Source organism: Mus caroli, unplaced genomic scaffold (genome assembly GCF_978045245.1).
Source record: "Mus caroli unplaced genomic scaffold, Mus_caroli_1 scaffold_9, whole genome shotgun sequence".
NCBI classification, from domain to species: Eukaryota; Metazoa; Chordata; class Mammalia; order Rodentia; family Muridae; genus Mus; species Mus caroli.
The window spans coordinates 19,849,014-19,861,186 of NW_028227264.1; the positions used below are offsets into that span (position 1 = coordinate 19,849,014).

General features: G+C 43.6%; 1 long non-coding RNA gene across 1 annotated transcript; it reads left to right on the plus strand.

Moving 5' to 3' along the window:
• Window positions 1-128: 128 nt before the first annotated feature.
• On the plus strand, window positions 129-3,474 carry LOC147002583 (uncharacterized). Its single transcript, XR_015048520.1, has 3 exons — window positions 129-341; window positions 1,001-1,167; window positions 3,389-3,474. It is a non-coding gene; the product is annotated as an uncharacterized LOC147002583 (long non-coding RNA).
• Window positions 3,475-12,173: the final 8,699 nt, after the last annotated feature.

Below are 12,173 nucleotides of genomic sequence, written 5' to 3' on the forward strand. Positions count from 1 at the left end.
CTGCCCTCAGGGCCCCTGAGCTCCGCCCTCAGCCTCTGACTTCACACCTAGGCCCCGCCTCCCACGTGCTGGGGCGTTTCTCCCAGTGCTCACTGGTCCTTCCAGCAGTCCTCAGATTGCATGGGACCAGCAGTGAACTTTACTGGGTAGGGGTGGGAAGCTGCTGGCTCCGGGCAGCCATGATAACCCAGCACAGAAGCAGAGTCGCATTTCGGAGCGTCCACTCCTAACGCGGCTTCTCGCACACGGAGCCCAGTCCAGAGGAGAGGAGGCCAGGGCGGCCCTGGAGAGGTTGTAGATGCAGGAGGATCAGCAGCAGAGACCCGGTCAGGCTCAGGAAGGTACTGTGAGCCTCATGGAGCTGAACCCCTTTGCCAGACAGTAGAGTCTCCCCTCCCCCTCCGGGGACCTTTACCTGTCACCTCCTGAATGATCAAACTGGGATTGTCCACTAAAGTGGCCTTAGGCACCATTTGTCTAGGGCACGCTGGCTGGGCCTCAGAACTTAGTACTCTGGGCCACTGAGTTGTCCATGGAGAACAGGGTGCATCACTTTTATGTAGGGGTTGTGCCCAGGGCTGGGGCATGGGCAGGAGCTGATGTCCACAGGCAGTGCCAGCAATATGCCAAATGCACCAAGCACCAAGGCAAAACCACAAGACTGCAGATGCCTTCTTTCAGGCAACTCAAATTTTTGCTAGACCTCAATATACTTTCTTTTGTCAGGACCATGCAAAGAGTGGAACACCAGCTATTCAAGGATGTAGATGAAAGTTGCTCCCCAAAACTAAGAGTGGTGTGAATTATATTTAGTTCCTGCCTCCAAAGGTTTATTAGGATAACTTAAAATGCCTTTGAGATGACAAACGTTAAGACTCATCATTTTACTTAGATTTGCCTCCTACCGTTATAATTCTAGGCTCCCTCATAATCCTACTAACATTTTACTCTCGCGGTACTATTTTTCATTAATTCATCAATTTCATTTCATCCTGCCTAGGTTCTTTCCTCACTTCCTTCCCAGCATGCACTTGTACATGCGGTACACTCCACTCTCTTCAGTACCACAACAGGACTACAAAATCTTTAGAGGATGTACAGCCAAACAAGGTGACTAGCCACCTGCAAGGAGAGCTTATTAAAAGATTTCATTTTGGGGGCATCCAGGTAACTTATTCATGAAAACTCATCCTTTCCTTTTTTAAATTTCAATTACATGTGTATTGGTGTTATGACATCTATATGTATGTATAAACCCTTGGAACCCTTGAAACAGGAATTACAGACATGAGCTGCCGTGTGGGTGCTGGGAATGGAACCCAGGTCTCTGGAAAAACAGCCACTGCTCTTGAGTCATCTTTCCAGCCCCTAGACTATTTATCAAGACATTTCTCATTTGTGCCTTAAAGACTAATAGAACTGTAACTTTTAAGTGTATCTTAAAGGGCATTTTTTTTCCTGAAAGAAAGGTTTATTGCATAAGGAAATCGATAGTGTGAAGGTAATTAAAATATTTTTAATTTATGCAAAAGTTTCATCTGTATGAAAGTTTTTCTTTGCTGCATTGTAGTATTCAAGAAGTTCTGGAGAATTTCAGATTTTCAAGATTAGGGACATTTAATCGTTTTGTTTTTTATTTTTTGTTTTCTTTGAAGTTTTTGGTAGGTTTACTTTCTGTTACTTTCACATCTGGGGGTGGGGGGTATCTCAATATATTGCCTGTACCTGTCTCTAACTCCAAGGCACAAGCAATTCTCCTGCCCCCATCATATGCTGGAATTACAGGATTGTGACTTTATAAGTTTCTATCTATATTTTGATAAGATTTTGGATTTATAATTTGATAGTGAAGTGGGATAAGAATTTGGGGACTGTCAAAAAATATATATGAGAACTTAGAAGTCTCAAGAGCAGAGTGTGATGGGTTGAATGTTTACAGACATGTTCTGTACAGACATGTTGCCCTGGGTGACCTACAACTCTATCTGTGTAGATCAGGCTAGCCTAGAAATCCTTCAAGGCAGGTTCTCATTAGATCTGCAGCATTTTGTAGGCAGAGTGAGCAAATTGGGGCAGGGGGAGGAAGACTGGCCATTAGACTGGCAGCAGTTTCTGGTCTGGACAGGTTTCCTTCCTTTGGGTATGTACCAAAGCCCACAGCAGACAATGATAGAAGGAGGGAACAGACTAGGGCACAGGGAACTGCTCATGACTGACTTTATTCTCACTACTGACAAATATTACCCACTGCATTTTCTGTCCTCTGAGCCCCTCCCTCATGAGGATAGACAGATGATGGCTGCTAAGTGCCGTGTCCTCTGGCACTCCCTCTCTGGCTTCAATTCACTGTCCATAAAGTGCCAGTGCTCAGAGAAGAGTGGCTCTTAGCACTCAGAAGACAGAACTCAGAACATGCAGCTAAAACTCACTACTCCAGGGGCTTGTAGAGAGGGTACAAGGCGACACAAAGCTAATGCTTTTCACTGTAAAAAGACTCTTATTACCAGAAACAACCATGTTAGAATGATCAGTAGGCTGGGTATAGCTCAAGAGCATTGTGTGTTAGGGGAGGAGTGGCAAGAGGTGTCCGAATGGCCCTCCCAGGCCTAGTGTCAGACACAGCCAATGGTCCACAGCTGACTCCACTCAGGGGCCTGAAAGACTTCCTACTCTTATTGGCCATGGGCCTGGCCTGCCTCTATGCCTGTTCTGTGTGTTCTAGGCCCAATCTTCAACTGCCTCCACCAAATCTCCTAATTACAGATACCTCCCTTGGAATTACATTTGGATGGTCCTCTTAGAGAGAAATGATGTTGTATGGCCCCCATGCCTCACTGGACAACACCAGGAAGATCATAGCCATTACAAGGTCCCCTTTGCTCACTGAAGTGCAGGCCTCTATCCTCGCCTTAGCAAAGAATAAAATCGCCATGGTCCTTCTACACTAAAAGGAAGGGGGAGGTGTTAGGAGCGACCGTGTTTGAATGTTAACTGCCTTATCAGCCATAAATGCTTACTTAAAAAGTCTTGGCCTGAGTGGAAAAGAATTAGCTTAGTTGAAATTTCTGTGGAAAAAAGTTGAGGCCTTTATGGGAAAGTACTACCCCCAGTTAGAACAAATAGCTATAGATCTTGTGGACAAGTATCTAGCAACCCATTCGGTTCTGTTTCTCCTGCTGAACTTTTTACCTGGCCAATATCCAGCTTTTGGGAACAGATTCGTTCTCCCAGAAACAAAGCCATTCTGCTTCACCCCCATCCCCCTCCCGATCCCCATACCCTGCTTCTCTGGACATAAAACCTGCCTGGGAACAGTAAAAATTTGACAGCTTGATCAATCAGACTTGGGGTCCGTCCTTGTGTTTCGCACCTTTCATTCTCTCCACAGGTGGTTCCCCAGATCTTCTTCGACTGTCCCGCAGGCCCGGACATTCTCTAAAAAGGACCTTCACCTTCCAGTGCTTCTGTGATTCAGACTCGTGGTAAGAAAGATGCAGACATATCTCTAAGGGCAGACAAAGGACCTGTAGCTCTGTGGTCTGTGCAAGGATATAGTTCTCATCCTATCAGGATTCAGAGAAACCATTTGGCTCTTTATTCAGCCACATAGAAAGAAGAGTCAAGCTTTTCATGAAGTTCCACAAGGGAGGAGAAAGCAGAGGGTAGTATCCTTGTAATGTCCCTCCTTGACGAAGAGCCTCACCCAGCTCTGACTATAGATGTCATGGCCAACTCAGATGCAGAGCCTACAATGATAAGTGATCATGTAGACAGGCATTTACCCAAAACATTTAAGCACAATATAAAACTGTAGTGTGCTACGAAACAGAACTAGTCTCATAATAACACAAAGAAAATAATTACTATGATCCCTTTCATAAGATAGCTGGGATGGGCAATAGAAGGAGTATCACTGTTAATACTTGGGACAACGCTTCTCTTTATTGAGATTATTTGACAAGACTCTCATGCTAAAACTCTGGGCCTCTAACATTTGGAAGGCTTTTCCTAAGAAAGCCTTGGCAACACTCAGGCTAGGGAAAGGATCTTCTACAGATGAACTCTGCCTATGTCAACACTCTGTGGCATTAGTATCTGGAGAAGACAGTGACATCAAACGTGGAACTAGACCGAGTGAGAATAGACAGTACAGAGAAAGGATCTGTGTGCCATTGAACACTTCTAGTAAGTAGGCAAAGCCAAAGCATTAAGAAGGAAAGCAGGTGCAGTCATGAAAGAAATCATGCGAAACCTCTCCTGAGATACCACACAGTAGCCATTTCTGAGGCATCTACAGGTCACATCGCCACATGGTGGTTCTAAGGAGTTAGTTTGTTGATACAGTCAGTGTAGAGAAAACTAGAGTGACCCAAGAGCCACTGACACCAGGACATCGTGGTATACTTTTTCTATCTCATTTTGTTTTCGGATTTCTGGCGGGGGGGGGGGTGAGGGGTATTGTTTCTTTGTTTTTTGAGACAGTCTCACTTGTACCCCAAGCTGGTCTCAGCCTTTCTGCCTTCCTTCTGTTCAGATTTCCAAGTGCAGGTATGAGACATTGTACCCAGCTTGATATGCCAGCTTTTAAAGCATTTCTTTCCTGGACTTGTTTTTCCATAGTGCTGAATTGGTTTGCAAATGCCTCAGGAAACAGAGCTGTAGGAGAAAGGAGAAAATGTCTTTTTTTTAAAAAACTTTTAAAATTTGATGTGTACAACTGTTTTGCCAGCAAATATCTGTGTGATTTCACAGGTGTGGTGGTGCACATGGAGGTCAGAAGAGGGATCAGATCCCCTTCATCTGTAGTTATAAGAGGCTATAAACTACCATGTTGGTGCTGGGGACCAAACCTATTTCTTCTGCAAGAGTAACAAGAGCTGCTAGTTGTTGTTGTTGTTGTTTGTGGAGTAGTTAAGGGTCCCTGGATGTACTGGCCTTGAACTCACAGACATCAGCCTGACTCTGCATCCTGAGTATTAGGATTAAAGGTTGTGCTACTTGCCTGGCATAGCAAGAGCTCTTAATCAGGGAGCTGTTGTGGATGGCCCTGGGGTTGCTTGTATTTTGATGCTAATCCTGCTCTCCCGGGAGGGGCTGCAGACAAGGAATGGGTCAAGTACTCAGGTGACATCTTCTGAACCATCCCCTAATGAATAAAGGATCCAATCACTGGGTGGGTAGGCAGGACTTTGGGTTAGAAGGAGGAAGAGAGGTCCCAGAGGATTTAGATTTAATAAGGCTTACAAGATTAGGGTTTTAGCTGTGGGTCCAGCAATTGAGTTGCTGTCCTTTCTGAACTAAGATTGTGTAATGTTATCCTCCACACAGTGGCTTGTCTGGGTTCAAGAGAGAAAGGTATGGTGGCAAACTGTGGGCTTGCCTGAGGTGTACCACAAGGTCATGGGGGTTTTGAAGCATGGGGCTGACTTGGTGAGGACCTGCCAGTAGAAACTTAGGGAGCTGGATGGAGAGATTTTGGAGCACTGAGTCAGAGTCTTCACGAGATAAAAACAGGCTGACCATTACCCGCCAGTTCATGGCCAGTTGTTTTTCTTAAATTTCCTGCAACACAGAGCCATCCCTCCAGTCTACTGTATTGTCATTCCATTTGCTTTTTCTGATAGTGTCATCTTGCAATCCAGGCTGTTTCCCACCTGAGATCTTCTTGCCTCTAGCCCTGCCTGCCTGAGTTCTGGGACTACAGGCATACACCCTGTACCTGGGTGATTTTACTTTCTTTATAATGGCTATATTAGTCTGTGAGAGCAACCATAGCAACTATATGACCTCATAGGGGAGTGTAAAAATTATTTTGCTTATTTATTTATTAATTTAATTTATTTATTTAGAAACAAAGTTTCATGTAGCCAAGCCTGGCCTCAAACTCACTGTGTGTATATATATATATATATATATATATATATATATATATATATGCGTGTGTATACATACATATATATGTTATATATGTGTGTGTATATATGTGTGTGTATATATGTGTGCGTATATATATATATATATATGTATATATATACTAAGCATGGTCTTGAATTTGTAATTTTCCTACCTCTATCTCCCAAGTGCTGACATTGCAGATATGTGCCACTATACCAGGCCAACATATAAGTTCTAAAGGAACGTAATTCAATCCATAACACTCTGCTCTCCAGAATACTAAGTTCTCGTGTGTGTGTGTGTGTGTGTGTGTGTGTGCATGTGTGTGCCCGCCTGTGTGTGTGTGTGTGTGTGTGTGTGTGTGTGTGTGTGTGTGTATGTGTGTATTGCAACACCACTCACCCCCAGATGTGGAAGTATTAGAAAGTAATCTTCCCACAAATCTCCAAAGAAAACAAAAAGTAGAAAACCAAACGATTAAATATCCCTAATCTTGAAAATATGAAATTCTCCAGAACTTCTTGAATACTAAGATGCAGCAAATGAAAACTTTCATAAACATGAGCCTTGTTTGCATAAATTGAAAATATTTTAATTACCTTCAGACTATTGATTTCCTTATTCGAGAAGCATTTCTTCAAGGGAAAAAATGCCCTTTTAGTTACACTTTTAAGTTACAGTTGTATTAGTCTTTAAGGCACAGATGAGAAATGTCTTGAAAAATATTCCAGGGGCTGGAAAGATGACTCAAGAGCACTGGCTCTTCTTCCAGAGGACCTGGGTTCAATTCCCAGCACCCACACGGCAGCTCATGTCTGTAACTCATGTTTCAAGGGTTCCAAGGCTCCAAAGGTTCATGTAGACATATATAAGTCAAAACTCCAATATAAATATAATTAAAATTCAAGAAGAAGAAGAAGAAAAAGAAGAATTAGTTTTTGTGGGTAAGTTACCTGGATGCGAAGAAATGAAATCTTTTAATAAGCTCTCCTGGGAGCAGCTAGTCACCTTGTTTGGCTGTAAATCATCTAAGGATTAAATAGTCCTGTTGTGGTACTGAAGAGAGTGGAATCTACAGCAGACCCAAGTGCATGCTGGGAAGGAAGAGCAGAAAGAACCTGGCCAGGATAAAACGATATTGATGAATGAATGAAAAAATAGTACAGAGAGAATAAAATGTTAGTAGGATTATGAGGGAGCCTAAAATTATAACGGCAGGAGGCAAATCTAAGTAAAATGATGAGTCTTAACGTTTGTCATCTCAAAGGCATTTTAAGTTATTTTAATAAACCCTTGGAGGCAGGAACTATATATAATTCACACCACTCTTAGTTTTGGGGAGCAACTTTCATCTACATATGTAAGACCCCCAAAGCTGGGCCTCCACTCAAGTCCCAGATGAGCTGGCCAGCCCCCCAGTGTCCCGAGAGAAAACCACACCTGATGCAAACTGCAAGAGGTTTTATTATCAGCTAGCTGAGGATGAAGTCCCTCCACAGCTGTGCAGGCCAGAGGAGTTTGACCCTGAGCGGTGACAGTAGGGGGCTTCTAACAGCTAGCTGAGGAATTGGGAGGAGTTGGGAGGAGAGTTGGCTACAGCTCCTTTCTGGTGTGTGTGGGGGGGGGGGGAGTGAGCTACAGCCTCCTCTTAGGCGTCTATCTCCATGTCCTTGGCACAGGAAGTCAGACATCTCTGGTTGTACAGTATAGAAACAAAAAGGTCTTTTGCTGGCTATAGAGAACAAAGAGCTTCTTTCTAGCTGTAATTTTAAAGATCAGGGAAAACAAGCTTGGGGAACATCCAGGGGCTTTACCTTCCAGGGAGAAATGCTCTAAGTCGGGGTCTCTCACATCCTTGAATAGCTGGTGTTCCACTCTTTGCATGGTCCTAACAAAAGAAAGCCTATTGAGGTTTAGCACAAAACTGAGTTGCCTGAAAGAAGGTATCTGCATTCTTGTGGCTTTGCCTCGGTGCTTGGTGCATTTGGCATATTGCTGACACTGCCTGTGGACATCAGCTCCTGCCCATGCCACAGCCCCGGGCACAATCCCTACATAAAAGTGATACACCCTGTGCTCCCTGGACAACTCAATGGCCCAGAGCACTAAGTTCTGAGGCCCAGCCAGAGTGCCCTAGACAAATGGTGCCTAAGGCCACTTTAGTGGACAATCCCAGTTCGATTCTTCAGGAGGTGACAGGTAAAGGTCCCCAGAGGGGAAAGGGAGACTCTACTGTCTGGGAAAGGGGTTCAGCTCCCTGCGGCTCACAGTACCTTCCTGAGCCAGACAGGGTCTCTGCCGCTGATCCGCCTGCACCTACAACCTCTCCAGGGTCTCCCTGGCCTCCTCTCCCTGGACTATTGGCTCTGCCTGCGAGAAGCCGCATTAGGAGTGGACGCGCCAAAGTGCAACTCTGCTTCTGTGCCAGGTTATCATGGCTGCCCAGAGCCACCGGCTTCCCACCCCTACCCAGTAAAGTTCACTGCTGGTTGCATGCAACCCAGGTACTGCTAGAAGGACCAGTGAGCACTGGGAGAGTATGGACTGCACGTGGGAGTCGGGGCCTCGGTGTGAAGCCAGAGGCTGAGGGCGGAGCTCAGGGGCCCAGAGGGCAGAGCCAGGATGTGGAGAAATGTTGTGTCCGGCCAGCAGATCACAGCCTGGGTTCTAGCCTGGAAAGGCATTTTGGAAACCTGGAAGAGAAGAGGGGCTAGGCGGCGAGAGAAAGAAATGTAGCTAAGACAGTATTCTGATCAAAGCTCAATTTTACTATTTCCAGACACTCAGTTATAAAGGAAGGGGGAGGGAACCCGATTTCCCGCCAAACAATCTCGGGGTCCAGTAGCAGGACGAACACGTGTGTGCCTCCAAGCAGCAAAGAGGCAGGGTCCAGCAGTGGGCGTGGCAGGATGAATGAGCAGGAAGCTCCACCCTTGAGCAAGCAGGTTCAAGCAGGTGGGGGAAGGGAAACCACATCTCCTCCCATTAGTTAACGAAAAATAAAAGAAAAAAAAAGGCTGGCCTGAGGCAGAAAAATTATCTATGCGCAATAGTTCTGCCTGAGTTCTTAGGGCTAAAGAAAAAAACCTGTTTCCGTGGGATTCCCTAACTTTTCTAATGGTAAACTGTATCTGGCTAAGACTGTCCTTATTATCCTAGTAAACCACTAACAGAATAGCGCTGAGCTGTAGGCTCTGACTTTATAATGCTAATTAGTGCTGAATAGGTAACTTCCTGGTTGCATTTTAAGTAGGGCGTTGGAACCCTGGCTAAAGAATAACACTGAGTTGATATTCCTCCGCAATTTTGGATGACAGGCAGGGAAACAGGGAAAAGGGGCAAGACCGGCTGGCTCCTTAGTACAAGGCCAATTGGCTTTTTTATTTGGGTGGGAGGCAGTGAAGGGCTTGCCCTTTCGACAGTATGGTCTCAAACCTCTCTCCCCCCTATTTATTAAGTTTAATAAGGCAACGCTTAACTGAGGTGATCAAATGATTTTCTCATTCGTAGATGAGTGGGCCTTTAACCTTGGCTTGGGTGGACATTGACCCGATTCCTTCCGTGGGTGTTATAACGACCCACATCTGTGGCTCTTGGTATCTTTTGGGGAGGGGAGGCAGAGCCTTAGGTATTTTTGGTTTTTGGCTGGAATCAGATACCAACCTCCTTCAAACCAGGTGTGTCGCACAGGGAACTCAGAAACGATCAAGCTGGACCTTCCCCCGCTGTAATCTTCTGTGCCAAGCGGTAGCCATACTGTATTCGTATGATCACGAAGCAGTACGCGCAGTTCTGAGCGCTGCGCAGTCTCTATAGGAGACTTGTCAACCTCAGATTTAGCAAGGCCTAGACAAGAATTATGTCATTATTAACACCACGAATTATGGTTAAAATAGGAGCTGGAAGTCTTTCCTCCTCATCCCTGTTATTCCCAATAGCCTGAGGAACTAAGGACACCTTGCAGTAACAGCAAGGGTGAAAAGCCAGAGGCCAGCTAAGGGACTAATTCCATCTATCAAAATAAGAACTAATCTCTGTAAATATATGAAATTTCTACTTCCCTAGCTCTCTTGGTAAATCTAAATTCTATCTCAGACTGAAAGCCACGTGCTGGAATGTCCTTGGAAGGGAGATAGCAGTAGCCACCTGTGTGCTCTTGGGGGAGGGGAAGGCATGCCTGCAGGTCCGGCAGGAGAACGTAGATTGGCCTACTTGAAAAAAAGAAAGAGATCTAGACAATGAGAGAGTAGCAATGCAAATTTTCTTTTTGGAGAAGTCTAGGTACTTTATTCAGTTGCAAATTGTAAGGCTAAGGCTAGTCTCTGGCCTCCTGTGGGGGAGCTGGCAGAGAGTAGCAGGAAAACAGCTTTTCTGGGAGCTTCAGTTTCCAGCTGAATTTTAAGCAAAAGAGGAATTTTAGTCCTCAAGGTGATACTTATAAGAAGATTTGGAATGTGTGTTTATCTGACTAATTAATCTCTCTGGCAGCCACCGTGCTCTATCTTTATCTCTTGAAAAAACACAAACCGAGCCCCTTCCCCAGATTAGAACCGGATCCTGTCATTCGTTAGTTAGGGGGTCCTTCCATTTTATTAATCGATAAGAATTAGAAGTAACTGGATGCCAGTGGCGATCCGCTGCAGACTGACCTTTAATATCAGTTTGCAAAAAGTTTAGGACAAATAAGGCAAGATGAGCCTTTGGTGACCTTGGGGGATATGCTCTGAATTAACTTTGCTAGGTAATTTAGAATATAGGAATCTCTAATAATTGGACTGAATATTAGACCAGTCTAAGATTGAGTTAGAATGGCTGGTCACACTGAAGAAAAGTGAAAAATCATTATGACTCTATTAAATGACTAATTTTACTAAGTCTGAATATACAGTCTCTGATGTACTATTGCCATAAAGTTAAAAGGCTAGAAGCTAGTCTAAACTGGAAAAATGACAAGCAAGGATGGATCTAAAACATGAACTTAATCTTTTAGTCCTTTTAATTAGGACACTGAGTTAACTTACCTGTCAGCTTGGCACACGAATTACTAATAGGCTTCTGTAGCGTTCTGTGGAGAGAACCTGTTTTTCCCTTTCCTAATAAGGTAGCTGTTTTAGGATCAATCTATAAGCCAATAAGTAGACCCTTTTAAGATACTAAAAAGCATTTATTAAATTTGACATTTTAATCTCAAATTTTGAAAATAAAGGTATGATTTAAATAGTGTGCATGGAAATGCACTAAATAGTATATATGGGGATACAATTTCTCTCTTTTGTCTTTTAAGGAGTTAAAGTTTAAAATTTTACAATATCCAACCTTTTGAATTAATAACTTGTTGGACAAAACATTTTACATACTTGGCTGTAAAGGGGCAGTGACTAATTGCACTTTCAATCATTTTTCGTTTTTCGAGACAGGGTTTCTCTGTATAGCCCTGGCTGTCCTGGAACTCACTTTGTAGACCAGGCTGGCCTCGAACTCAGAAATCCGCCTGCCTCTGCCTCCCGAGTGCTGGGATTAAAGGCGTGTGCCACCACCGCCCAGCTCTCAATCATTTTTCTTAAGGAACGGTTGTAACTAGAAAGCTTGAAAAGTTATTAAGAGTCACACGTGCATAATTTATTTATTTATTAACTAGAAATATGTATAAGCAATTGCAAATTTGAGAATTAATAGTATCTGAGGGAAGAACAATTTTAAGAAATTATAAGCTCAGAGATATAGCATTGACTATTAATATACAAATTAAGGTTTGATTGTTCAGCATTTTAAAACACCATCTACAGCACACAACCAGATTATTTGTACTGGGAACAGGGGCAACTGTGTGTCTTAAGACTTCGCCCCACAGCAGCTAGTTGGGCCCACGTGGGCCCAAGATCGGCTGGGAGGATGAGAAAAATGACTTTACAATAATGTTTTTTCTGGCCAAAGAATTGTCTTGGGCACAACTAATTTTTAATTACCAATTAACAACAATTATAAAAGCTTTCTTTATTTTTTGTAAAATCTTTTGTAGTAAACTAAAACACTAAGTAATAAAAGGATACTGTCTCTGAATCTTTTGGGTGAGAGCAAGGATTTAAGGTAAACTTCCCTTGAGAAGCATTAGTTAATAAAATACTTTCCACTTAGGAAACAATATATACTGAAAGATTAAAACTTTTGGCTTCTTGTATAGAAGCAGAAACAATAAAATTTTTTCTTACATAATGTAAAGCTATATTAGCCATACCTAGAGGCAAAATTTTCTAGCGATTACCAGTTTACTAGAAGCA